Here is a 14,541-nt window from a genome sequence, read left to right as displayed (position 1 = left end):
AGTAAGTGAGTTCCTACTCTTCCTACCAAAAGGCACCATCTGGCATTTATCTATTTTGACACATATCAGCCATTTACATGCCCATTTCACGTCAGTTAACCTTTTCTCCAATATTGTTGCTGTTTCCATTGGTTTTATCCACAAGTTTTGAAATTGCACTTTGAGCATTTGTTCTTGTGGGCCATCACTTCCCATCTTCATTTGTCTGGGTAACTTCCATTAAACTCTGCTTTCTGTGTTTAATTTTGTAGCCAATGTGCTATCTAATCCATGACTGCCTGATATGATCTAATATGAAACATGAATCTACTATGTTAGACCTTATCAAAGACCTTTGGAAATCCAAGTATTTACAACATTTCCCTTATCTAAACTTCTTGTTACTTCCTCTAAGAATTCAGAGAAGTAGTCAAGTACGACCTTCCGTCTTGAAATCCATGCTGACTTTGTTTTGTTTTCAGCTTTTGATGTTTCCCTGTTCCATCTTTGAGTAAGGATGTAACGATAGAGTTTAACCTCCTACTGCTGAGGTTAATCTAATAGTTCCATAGTTCACTGGATGCATTCTTTCACCCCTTCCTAATATACAAATGTATCCGTCAACCTTTTAGCACATTACTTTTTAAATGATCTTTTATACGTGTACAGTAATACCTCCTCCACCTGCTTGTAGACATGTAATCTATCTGGACCAGTGATTTTATCTGCTTTTTTTCTGGTTTATTAATAATTTCTCCCTATTCTCTCTGTTAAGTGTGGTGCTCTATTTTTAGTTCTTTCATGATCAATTCTACTTTCCAGTTCACTGGGCTAGAATATTTCCTGCACTTTAAATTGTGTGTTAAAATGGAATGGCACAGGGAGGTCATGCTAGTTTTGTGCAAGGTTTCAAGGGTGCAATTTTCTAATGTGCACACTGTGTAATGCATCTTGCAATTTGGAATTGCTAAGCCAGAACCTTCGAACAGACCACGGACAACAGCCATGCGTTAGTAGTAAGGTTGTGCGGAAGTATAAATTTATTAGCGCACTCTCTTGTCAGGAGCTTTTAAAGTGATGGTTCTCAAAATCAACTACTGTTTCAAGTAGTAAGGCCACTTAGGAAAGGTTTCACACTTCTCCAGTGGATGAATGATATCACACCGTGTGCAGGTGGGCAGGGATTGTTGTGACCCATGCCCCCAACAAGAAAGAAGTGGATTTATCGTGATGATAGAAGAGATTACTATCCATAAAGATTCCAATTCTTGATTCATTGGTAAATTTCCAAACAACTGGACTGGACCTTCTAATTTCCACTGAGACAACTATTTACCATCTTATTTTGGGCATTTCATGCTATTGATGCCCATCCCATTCCCAAAGTAAATATGCACATTAGAATATTGTAAAAGAACATCAATGGTGCATTGCACACTGACTGACATCATAAAATCATTGACTAGTTACAGTACAGAAGGAGGCAATTCAACCCATGATGTCCATGCTATCTCTCTATTGGAGTAATCCACTAGTTCCCTCCCTGAACCTTTCTCCACAGCCTTGCAAATTTAACCTCACCATATATTTGTATAATTTTGTCTTGAAGGCCACAGTGGAACCTGTCTCTGCCATATCTGCAAGCAGTGCCTTCCAGATTCCAAGCAGATGGTGCATAAGAAGAATTTTTTTCAGATCACTCTTAATTCCCTTTCCTTTAATTTTATATCTGTGACATCTAGTTCTTGACTCCTCAACCAAACAGATTGGCCTCCCACTATTCACTATCCAGATCCTTCATTATTTTTTTCTCCCCTCAGCCTTCTGTTCTCTAAAGAAAACAGTCCAGACCTCTCTAATGTTGGTAACTGCACTCTTTTATTCCAGGAATCAGTCTAATTAATCTTTTGGGTGGTGAAGAAGCAATTTGGCATGCTGGCCTTCATCTGTCATGGCAAGGAGTTGGAACATTATGTCGCAGTTCTACAAGACATTAGTGAGGCAGCACCTGGAGTGTTGTGTACAGTTTTGGTTAGCCTGTTACAGGAAAGATGTCTTTAAGCTGGAAAGAGTGCAAAGAAGACTTATGAGAATGTTGCCAGGACTCGAGGGACTGAGCTTCCTGAGGTTGGGCAGGCTAGGACTTTATTCCTTGGACCATAGGAGACTTGAGAGGTGACCTTATAGAGGTGGATAAAATCATGAGGGGCATAGGTAAGGTGAATGCACATAATCTTTTCCCCAGGGAAAGGGAACCAAAATCTAGAGGGCATAGGTTTATTGTGAGAGGAGAACAACTTAAAAGGTACTTGATAAGCAACTTCTTCACACAGAGGGTGATGTGTATACGGAACAAACTGCCAGAGGACAGGTACAATAACAACATTTAAAAGACACTTGGACAGGTACATGGACAGGAAAGGTTCGGAGGGATATGGGCCAAATGCAGGCAATGGGACTAGCTTAGATAGGCATCTCGGTCAGCATGGATGAGTTGGGCCGAAGGGCCTGTTTTTGTGCTGTATTACTCTATGACTTTTCTGAACCCTCTCTCATTCCCTCACAACTTTTCTGTGATGTGTGACCACAATCGGATACATTATGGCAGTTGAGGCCTGATCAGTGTTTTATCAAGGTTCAGGATGTCTACTCTGACAGTCTATGCCTCCATTGTTAAAGCCCAAAATTATGCATGCTTTATTAACCACTTTTGCAACTTGATTTATCTTTTTTAATGATTTGTGCACACATACCACCAGGTCTGTGTGCTCCTGTGCCCATATTAAAACTGTATCCTTTATTCCATATTGTCTCTCCTTATTCTTTCTCCAAAATGCATCTCCTCACATTACTCTGTGCTAAACTTTATCTGTCATGCATCAGCCCATTCCATCAACCTGTCTAAATTCTGCTGCAATCTATCACTGATCCTCTTCACAGTTCACAATACTGTCAAGATTTGTATTATCTGCAAATTTAGAAATTGTGCCTTGCACTCCCAACTTTAAGTCACGAATAAAGATCAAAAAAAGCAATGGCCTCAACACCCATACCTGAGGACTGCCACTGTCCAATTTCCTCCAATCTAAAATGCAAACATATACCACAACCCTCTGTCGTCTGTTGTACCAACTTTGTATCCATGCTATCAATGTCCCTCTTACGGCATTTCTGCTGTGTGCCCCATGAGTTTGTCATAAGCATGGAACATTTACCAAACAGTGCTGTGAATGCACAGAAATACAGATTACACGTGGTAATCAATTTTCAGGTGAATAAAAACAATGTTGAAACACATAAAGTCATTGCTTATGCCATGAAATTTCCAGCTCATTAAAATTTACCCATTCCCTTATTCCAGGTCCGTTTGGATAATTATGCTATGCAGGGACAAGCTGATACTGATGTGTTTCCCAGCACTTTCCAAATATTTGTCATTGACTGGTACTTTGAGACAGCAAATATTGCCAAGCTGTGACCTCAACTTTATATAGCTGTGACTGGTGCAGACTAGGCAGGAAATATAAGTTGATCTTTATAAACTGGGAGTCCCTACATGTGCTGACTGCTGAGACTGGTGGTACTTCCTAATAGGGGGTACTACTGTTTGCATTAAATCATATTACTAAAGAACAGGAGGTCGACTGGGTCTTTAACATTCGGCTTCATAAATGCAGATACGTGCTTGAGAAAGACTAAAGGTGATTGCATCCTCCTTGAGGGAAGGACGGCATCTGGTCTCTGCTTTCCCTAAGGCTGTGGTAGAGTTTGAGAATGTTTTCTGAGCTGCCTGCTTTGCAAAAAATGCTTATTGTGGAACCTCTGGAACTCTGCAAAGTGGGATGATAGAAACTATAGATGGCCTTGATTCAAATGATACAAATAGTTTTTCTACATATTTGTGAAAAAGATTAGGTCCTGCCAGCTCAGCAGAATTGCAGAGCCCTGCAAAACTGTACAGTTCTAGTAGAAAAATCGACTGTGGTAGAATCCCTGGTTGCAGTCTCTCTATTTATAGAAGAAAATGTCTTGAATAAGCTACTAAATTTCAAATCTGCATAGCCAGTCACAAACATCATTGCTGTACAGTGGCAGAACTTCAAAGGAGGCTCATTTTCAGATGCTACACAGCGTCCTAGGGCAGCAAAATGGCAGGAAAGCCATTCTGATCATACTTTCAAATGGAAGTGTGCCCTTGGGATGCCAAAGAACTAACAAGTGATGTCATTTACCCACCTTTGTCGCAACAGTTAGTATATTGGCATTTGTAATTAAGGAGCCAAAGACCTGCTTCAAGACCTTGCAGCTTTGAAAATCAAAGGTGAACTACATGCCCAGTTCACAATTGTGCTGCTCCCAATTCAAAATTCCCCCAGCTCCTGGCCATGATTTTTGATCTCCCACTTCTCCACCACCACATGCATGGTCCAGATGATCCACTGTAGGTGTGAAAATGCTAGAGAGGATGCAGAAGAGATTTACAAGAATTTTATCAGAGCTGGAGAATGATGGTTTTTGGGAGAAACTTTATAGGCTGCAGATGTTTTCCTTGGAACAAAGGAGATTATGGGGTTCTTTAACTGAGCTGTGTAAAGTAATGGGAAGTCTCGGCAGGGTAAACAGAAAAGACCACAACAGAGATATAAGCAATCAAGTGGCATAGATTTATGTTAATTGTAGAATGGATTAGAGGGGATTTGAGAAAAATTATTTTACTTAATGGTAGCATTTGGAACATAATCCCTGCACCTTCCAAGTGATGGAGACAAGAACATTCATCATTTTTAAAAAATACCAGAATGAGAACTTGAGAAATGATAACATGCTGAGCTAAGCACCAAGAACTGGGACCTGGGATTAAATTAAAGTGTATTTTTGGCCTGCAGGGACATGATGACCCCTTCTGGTTGTAAACTCCTATAATTCCATGATTCTGAGTCCTGAATATTTTCCAAATCTTGGATCTCCCTGGGCCACTCAATCCTCTCAGAGCATATAATCAATGCTTCCATTCAAATTTATCTCCCCTTTGCCCCCAAATCCCTGTCATCTTCAATCATTGCCTCCAAACCCAGTTAATCCTCCTTCAACCCAAATGCACTTGCCCATCAAATCTGCCTAGTTCACAGCCTTCATTATCTAGAGTCTTGATCATGTGCAGCCCTTCTAATCCCCCAAGCATGCAGGATCTCCTTCACCCATCTGATCTTCCTTCTCTTCCAATTACGTCTCCAAGATCCATTTGATCTGCCATCAAACACCATGCTCAATGTCTGCTTATACACCAGGGACATCATATTAGTATGGTGATGAGACACAAAAAAAAGGGCAAAAATTGTTGGGTTGGAGAATGTATTGGGCAATTCTGTCTGCCTGGGCAATCCTACAAATCTGTGCCAATATTTATTGAGGCACCAAATTGACGTACGACCCTGTGGTAATTTGATGAGTGCCCTTGGCAAAATAAGTGCATGTTTGCCATTTATTGAGGTCAGCCACTGAATTTGTGTCACTATGTATATATTAATATCTGAAGGATATTTGTGTTAAAGCCTCTGGAGGAAGGAAATTTGGCTCTGTACTGATACTGTTGGTAATTTAATAGTTTTTATAACAACAAGATTATTAATTGCATTATCCAGTTTATTATTATTGCCCAGAAACATCTTGGTTACATCATTTAGAATATTATTTAAGCTGTCTTATCTTTCCCTTTCTGTGAATAATAATTTTAAGTACACTTTAGCAGAAAGAACTAAAATGAATTAATAATGTGCTCCATATGTTCTCCTAATCCAGCATTTTTTTTCCTTTGTGTGTCTGTGCTCAAATTTAATGACAAGTACCCCAGAGCTGCTTCAGTGTATTAGAATTTAAATTTCAACACAACAACAAGCAGATAAGAACAACTGAGAGTGCAATAAGGTTCCATTAGCCTGGCAGAGGAAAGTGTTGGCTGTGATCTGCAACCTATTGGACATAACTGGAAATGAAGAGGATTTTTGTTACACGGGCAGTTGCAGTGAGTAATTCCTTCTTCACATGTTTATTCCCCAATAGATTTTACTGCAAATTGACATTGCTTTGTTTGCTCCTTTTTAGTAACCTGACTATTGGAAGGATTAGACCACCGTGAGCTGTATTCAAAAATAAGATAGGAGCAGAATTTCTTTATTTTTTTTCAGACATTCTAAATGTGGTTGTGTTCTAATTTTGTATGTTCAGCTTTACTAATTTGCATCATGTCTATTTTGATTATCCATCTCAAAAAGAAACAGTGATTGAAAATTAATTAAGGATCACAATGAAAAGACAAAAACCCTTCAGCCTTCAAAACCTTAGCACAAGAATTCAAAACGTACAAAGGTACAGGACTCAGGCTGCTCTGACATTCAATTACGATAAATGAAAAGGCTACTGTTTTTAAAATTGGTTCACACATAATGGAAGTTTTCTTCTTAATGGTACCAGGGAAGCAAGATCCCTGCTCTGGCACAGAGCAAGAATATATGATCTTGCACACAGAGTGCATGAGAATATGCTTTGGTAGTTCAAAATGCTGATTTCAGCTCAGTGCCAAAACACAGGTGTTAGTGTTCCAATGACAGTCTTTTAAAATTCATTGATTCCATTTGAAAAGCAATTTCTGTTTTTATTTTAAATCATTACCATTAATTATCTCCTTATACAACCTCCCACCCCAAAATCACACTTGGGTGCCAATCAATAAAATAGTTTATGCAAGCATGGAGTTTTAGGTGAGAGTTACGAGTAAGAGCAATCTGTCTAAATTTAGCTATTTTAAATTTAAATTTCTCCTCCCAAACACATCTCGACCTATGAAATGAGCTCCTCTCCAACTTTGAACCATGATTCTCCTGCCATTGCATTTGTTTGATGGGTCTTGGCCAGACAGATTTTAGGCATGAATCTCTTTGGACATCTGCGGCGGGTACAAATCAGCTGACACTGAAAACCTTCAGGGAATTATTATCCTTCGTCAATGCGGAAAGGCATATCAAACAAGATTTCGGAAATAAAACACTTGCTGCCTCCATACTTACTTTTTATTATAGTAAGATGGAAATGATGAAAGAAAATTAGAAGAGTAGACGGAAGTATTGGAGGTTTCACTCATATGCAAGTACAATTCTTGATTAACATTGCAGGAAATGTCTAAGGTTCCATTTTGCAACATTGGCAATTGACAAAGAAGTCATTGGTTGAGTAGATGACTTAAAGACCAATATGACTAGGTCCACCAGGAGGGGAACCTTATCTATGGAAGTAAATTCCACATCTCATAAAATTTGAGGTAGTGAAGGATTGTGCTTGATAAGTAAATAACAACCTGTCTGCAGGAATGATGTTCATAAACGTGGAATATGTACAGTGGAGCAGAGGCAAGGTCATTAAGTTTCCAAAGAGTTGTAAGCTCCCCAGAGTGCTTGGGTAGTTGAAGTGATGAATGTGGAACAGTGTCCACCCTGCACTGGCTGGCAGCACACGGTGTGTGTTAGTTAGCACACAGCAGCTGGTGCCTGGTGCAGTTCCTTCATTCTACAATCTTGTGCTCAGCGCTGAGGCATGATGGAAGATTGGATGAAATTCACTTGGCCAACCGACAGGATGTTGAGAGGATCACTGCGACTGGCTGAAGGGAAGCATTACAGAGAGGAACAGTGTGGATTTGCAATACAATGCACATTTTTGTATGTCTTTGCCTTGACTGATCATCAGGACCATGATATATTGTGAGAAGAAGCCCGTAGAGAAAGAAGATCCTGCACTGCAGGAGCTGGAGCCTGTCCACATGAAGCATGTGTTCACAAAGCCGGCTTCCATCTGATGAAACACTCCATCCTTACACATTGCAATGGGGAGACTTGGGCACAGCTCCCCTAAGTTTTTTATCAGAAAAAAATGTTTCATAACTTTAAGTGCAAACATACACAAATTTGGACTGGAAAAGTGAATCTGTACCCTAAAATTTCAATGAATTTTACACAAATGAATTCTCAATTTCATGTTTAAATTTCAGATTTTTTTTAAATATTAAGTTCAATCCCCAAATGTGTATGATTATTTACATCAATCTCCCTTTAGCTGACAATTAGAAGTGATATTTTTAGAAACCAAACAATAAAAAACATTAAATTTTGTGCAATGTTTGGAAACTTAAACATTTTAAGTTAACAAACTTAAATAAAACTTTAACCCTTTGGAATAAAAAGCTTGTAAATAATATATAACACACCAAAAATAACAGGTAGATAGTAATAGCTGCCTTCATAAACCTGATTAGCATGCTGATAGACAGGATGTGAGACCTCAAACTTATCAAGAGGCTGGAAACCACTGTACATCACACCTCAATTTCCCTCATATATTCGCAAGTGAAAGCCAGAGCTTTCATCAAGCTAAGTGTCCCAACAGTTCCCCTGCTGTAACCTGCTGAGTGATCAATATATGCCCCAATGGTTCATGCAGTACAACTGTGCAGTACTGTGCAGGACTAACAGCAGGTTGGAAGTCCCAACCCACCAGAAGTTATATGTTGCTGCTGGTTTATCTCAGATGCCTCATGCTCCTCTGATGTTCCACCGGTTGACACCAAATCAGACTCCATTGACTCACCTGTTCGTAGTCCAATCTGACAAGTTGCCATATTTTCATCTCCTAACTGGTTCCCAAGACTTCTTTGCTGCTGAAGTTCTCAGCTGACCTTGCAAAGACAAAAATGAAGGTTTGAAGTCAACTGAGCACATGTCCTCCCTGGGTTTTGTCCCTGTGAAATGTTCATAACCTGAACAGTTTGCAAGTCAGAAATGCGGCCGTGAACTGAGTTCCCAGGCGGCAGAAGATACCCGCAGCCAACAAATCCATACTGCCGATCTCCCGAATGCTTGATCGTATGTATGAGCTGTACACGAGTTGGGCGTTCATAAGCTGGGGAGGACCAATATGTCGAACTACTGGAGGAAGTTCTGATCTGCAACTTTGCATGGTTTGTGCACAAAAGTAACAGATAAATGAATTCCACCTCAAATATTTGATTGTGTTGACTACAGTTGACATGAATGAAAAAGCAGATTGTGAAGAAAATCTTACCTCCCTGTAATGAGCAAGGTCATGGCTGTCATGTGACACCACTGAGTGCTGGCTGAAAGTGACACCACTGTCAATCAGGGTCTAGCCCTACCCAGCCATTTAGCAGCACACTCTGACCATTGGCTCCTGTGCACACCTTTCATACCTGGCCATGACCCATTGGACTGCTTGAATTACCTGGTCTAGCCCCACCCAGCTCTCCAGCACAATAAAGGACGCCACGTGTGTGTGGCCTGCTCCCTTTGATTGCTGCCAGGGTCGAAACCACGTCGAGGGACCACTAGTAAGAGTGTGCGCTTCCATAGGGGTTTAGGGGTATTTTTAAGTAGATTCCCAGTAGCGAAGAGCTGTTGCTCCTCCCAGAGGCAGGGAGGGGTTCAGGCACCATATTGCGTTTTTCCCTGACCATTTGTAACTAGCTTACTGTGTGTGTGTGCACTTCACCCCTGTTGCGACTCCCCTCACGTTTCGCGATTACCCGAGTGCATACATGTGAGTGTGCATCCGTTCCCATCATTCTGTTCCAATGTTTGTCTTTGTAAATAAATTCTTTTTAAAATCCAAAGTCTGTGTTAGGATACTTCTGCCTTTGGGACCCGACAAACCTTTTCCCACAACACTCCCCCCCCAGTTATGATGGGATCTCTGAATTTCTTATGGCATTATTCCATTGTTTTGATCACTATCAGTGTAGCACTCCATCCCTCTCAGCTTCCTCCATGACCTACCTACACTTCTTGACTACTCGAGATTTACGTTGAGATGGAGCCGAGGAGCCAACATTTCAAGCACGAATACATACGTCATGACTTGTGAAGTTAAAAATCTCCTACTAACAGGCCTCATCTGTAATTCACTCATTATCTTAAAGAAGCAGAGTTTCAGCTAACTGATGGTCTCTACAGTGTAATTTAAAATAATTAACTTTGAAACCAATGGAGAGAGTGCTGCATGTTGCTCTTCTTGCATTCCAAAACCTCACTGTAAAGAAAATACTTATTAGGACAATATTTATTGTCCTCCAGCTGAGCCTCTTATTATTCTTTTGGTTTTGTTCCAATTATTTGTGATCTTCTCTGAACAATCAGGTGGATTAATGCTCATTCAAGAAGGTCCCTCATGGTTGGCTGATCCAGAAGATTAAGATGAATGGATCCACAGTGACCTGGTAGTTTGGATTCAGAATTGGCTTGCCCATAGAAGACAGAGGGTAGTGGTGGAAGGGTGTTATTTTGGCTGGAGGTCCGTAACCACTGGTGTTCTGCAGGAATGGGTGCTGGGGCCTCTGTTGTTTGTGATATATATAAGTGACTTGGATGAAAATGTAAATGGGTGAGTTAGTAATTTTGATGATAACACAAAGATTGGTGGAGCTGTGGACAGTGTAGAGAGCTGTCAAAGGATACAGCAAAATATAGATCAGTTGCAGATATGGGTGGAGAAATGGCAGATGTAGTTTAACTGAGCAAGCAGAAGGTGTTGTGCTTTGCGAGGTCAAATGTAAGGGGAAAGTATAGTTAATAACAGGACCCTTAACAGCATTGATGTACAGAGGGATCCTGGGGTCCAAATCCATAGCTCCCTGAAAGTGGCCAGGCAAGTAGATAGGATGATAAAGAAGATGTATGGTATGCTTGCCTTCATTGGTTGGGCATAGAGTATAAGAGTAAGGAAGTCATGTTGCAGCTATATAAAACTTTGGTTAGGTTACATCTGGAGTATTGTGTGCAGTTCTGGTTGCCCCATTATAGGAAGGATGTGGAGGCTTTGGAAAGGGTGCAGAGAAGTTTTAACAGGATATTGCCTGGATTAGAGGGTATGAGCTATAAGGAGAGGTTGGATAAACTTGGGTTGTTTTCTGTGGAGCATCAGAGGCTGAGGGGAGACCTGATAGAAGTTTATAAAATTATGAGAGGCAGCAATAGAGTAGACGGTCAGAATCTTTTTCCCAGGATAGAAATGTCAATTACTGGAGGACATGCATTTAAAGGGAGAGGGGTAAAGTTTAAAGGAGATGGGCGGGGCAAGTTTTTTTACACATAGGGAGGTAGATGCCTGGAACAGGCAGCCAGCAGTAGTGGTAGAAACAGAAACGATAGTGGTTTTTTAAGAGGTTTTTAGAGAGTTATATGAACATGCAGAAAAGGGAGGGATATGGATCATTGCAGGCAGAGAGATATAGTTTAATTCAGCATTGCAGGCATCCTGGGCAGAAGGGCTTGTTTCTGTGCTAGACTGCTCTATGTTCTGTCTTATGTTCAATCAAATTTGAAAACGATTGGCAGGTACTTTGGGAGTAACTTGGTGCTGGCAAATGTGCAAGAGACTGGATAAATTCTTGGGGATCTAACTCTGGTTTACACCTGTGAAGGAGATTCCACTGCCAAGTGTTTATTAGCTTAAGATGCTTCAACAGGCAAGTTGGCATTTTCAGTCTGAAGGCTTTGTTTACACGAACAAATGATTTCCATATTACTATTACATCTCCCTATTAAATTGCTCAGACATTCAGTGTAACAGCCTTAATTATGCATGATTGGTAAAAGATATTAAATGGCTATTCTGTTAAAGTCTACACCAATATGTCAGAGCACAGAGAGTTGAACACTGATCTGAAAGAGATGTAATTGCAAGGCCATGGAGGGAGGAACTGCTCTTATATTGACCCAGTGCAGACTTGACTGGCAGAATGGCCTCCTTCCATTCTGTAACCACTCTGATTCTGCTGCACATAAAATGCTTCATTGAAACTGGTATTAGGAAACATTCTTAGAGTATCGTTACCTCTTTTGCAGGACTTCAATCAGTTCTAAAACTACTTGGAAGCAAATTTTAAACCCAGGATATAATCATTTCTGCATTCCTCTCTGGAACTGAGTGAATTGCATTGTATTTGAGTAAATGTAAAGTGAATGGTGGCTCTGCATCCATCTATTTCTTTTAAATCCACAATAATGTTTTAATGCTTGTAGTTTTTTTTGCATTTATCTTACTTTTATAACAGAAGCTGAAATGTCTTTTAATTTCCAAATTTGCATTGTAATGTTAAATAAATAGAAGGTAGAGAAGAGCATGATTTTTTTTGAAGTTAATATTTTGGGGGGAAAAAAAGGTGCTGGTAGGATTGGTTAAAAAAAGTTAAAGTTGAAAAATGAACATAAGGCAGGGAGGGAAGAGGATAGAAAAGGGAAGATGCAAGTGGAACTCTAATTTAAGATAAATTGTTTCAAGTGCTACTTTAAAGAATGAGTTGATTTTACTGCAAAAAGAAACCTCACTCTGATTCTCTGTTTCAACTGAGGACGCAGGAGCGTAGAAGGGTTCATTACTGGGCTAACTGCCCAGAGCACATGAATCCAAATCTCACTGAGTTGAAGAGTGGAAATAGAAAGCTGGTATCAGTGAAGGTGACCACTTAGATGTAGGATTATTGTAAGAACTCATCTAGCTTACTGATGTTCTTAAGGAAAGGAAATCTGTTGTCCTGCATGTATCCCACACCACTGAGTTTCAGTAAGTCATTCAACTGGACAAGGGGAATTTAAAATGGGGAATAAATATTGGCTTTGCCAGAGAAGCCCACATCTTGAGACCAAATTTTAAAATGTACATCAGTGTGTAAGAGCTGAAAGCTTGTAAATCACCTGGCCTTAGGCAGCGGTCATTTCCATGGAGCCATAGATGGTGTAATGATTAATATTTCTAATTTCTCCATGGAATTGATTATCAGGAGACCCAACAGTTGAAAAAAAGAACAAGATCAAGCCACCAATTTTTCACCTGTTACAATTACCAAAAGCCAAATAATTAAAACAATCCTTCAAGCTATGAGGTGAAAGCTGGAACTTAGTTAACAAATTAAAGAGCAAAGGTGCAGATTATTCTTTTTCTGAATAAGCAGTTTTCAGTCCTTACTGTGCCAGAAACCATAAGGTGAGCAGCATAAATTGTGCAAACAGCTGTACATGCATACGAAAGGCAGAACTCTGAGATGTGCTGGAGATGATGTATCTGATTGGTGCCCTGCCACATTGAGCAGCGATGTGCCAGTGAGAGGCTCAGGATGCACTTCACATCTGATCCTTAGCTTCAAGCTGGGGGTGGCGGGTGGGGGGTCACTTGGCCCATGAGAACATGGCCATATTCATCTGAATGAAGTTCTCAACTCTATGTAAAAAAAGTAAGTGTGGGTGGATGGTTTTCTTATTTTACATTATTTTAATGTATTTTGTTACTGGTTAGCGTTTTAATGTGCCTCTAATAAAATAAAGATATTTACTTTTTAATACCTTTTATTTTTTAAATATCATTTCACTCCATTTGAATAGTTTTTAAATGTCTCTGCCTGAGGCCTACTCTGTCACACAGATGTGCAGAGTCAGCTTATCCAGCCCTCCATATCTGGAGAAAGTAAGCATAAGTGTGTAGGGCAGTCCAGGATAATGTGGTCCAACTTTGTCAATCTGTGTAAGAAATTGCATCGCTAACTTTGGGCTTTGCAACAACTGAATTTATAGTATCATAATCAACTTTGTTAACATTCAAAATATCTGTTCCACAAAATAGTGCCCCTAACCATAGTGCCAATGTGTACACCACCCACTTAGATGACTAAATGGCAGGCTAAGATGCCTAAGCCTGCTTTAGCAAGTCACAGGTTTAATAGCTGTAGTCCTGACTTGGCAGTCCAACATCTTGACAGACAATTCGGATAAGTGCAAGATGTTGCATTTTGGGAAGACAAATCAGGGTAGGACTTTCACAGTGAACGATAGGGCCCTGGGGAGTGTTATAGAACAGAGGGAACTAGGAATACAAGTACATGGTTCCCTGAAAGTGGCGTTGCAGTAGACAGGGTGGTGAAGAAGGCTTTTGGCACACTGGTCTTCATCAGTCATGACACTGAGTATAGAAGTTGGGATGTTATATTGCAGATGTACAAGATGTTAATGAGGCTGCATTTGGAATATTGTGTTCAGTTTTGGTCACCCTGCTATAGGAAAGATGCCATTAAGCTGGAAAGAGTACGGAGAAGATTTACAGGGATATTGCCAGGACTCTAGAGGCTGAGTTACAGAAAGAGGTTGAGCAGGTTGGGACTTTTATAGAAGAATGAGGGGTGAGCTTATAGAGGTGTATAAAATCATCAGGGGCATAGATGAGTCAATTTTCCCAGGGTTGGGGAATCAAGAACTAGAGGGCATAGGTTTAAGGTGAGAGAGGAGAGAGTTAAAACAAACCTGAGGGGCAGCTTTTTCAGTACATGGAATGAGCTGCCAAAGGAAGCGTTTGAGTCAGGTACATTAACAACATTTAAAAGGTACTTGGATAGGTCCATGGATACGAAAGGTTAGAGCATAGAACATAAAACACTACAGCACAGTACAGGCCCTTTGGTCCACAATGTTGTGCCAACATTTTATCCTACTCTAAGATCTATCTAACCCTTCC

This window comes from Pristis pectinata, chromosome 8 (assembly GCF_009764475.1).
Source record: "Pristis pectinata isolate sPriPec2 chromosome 8, sPriPec2.1.pri, whole genome shotgun sequence".
Classification (NCBI taxonomy): Eukaryota; Metazoa; Chordata; class Chondrichthyes; order Rhinopristiformes; family Pristidae; genus Pristis; species Pristis pectinata.
The sequence above is the reverse complement of the archived record's forward strand: the minus strand, read 5'-3'. Positions refer to the sequence as shown.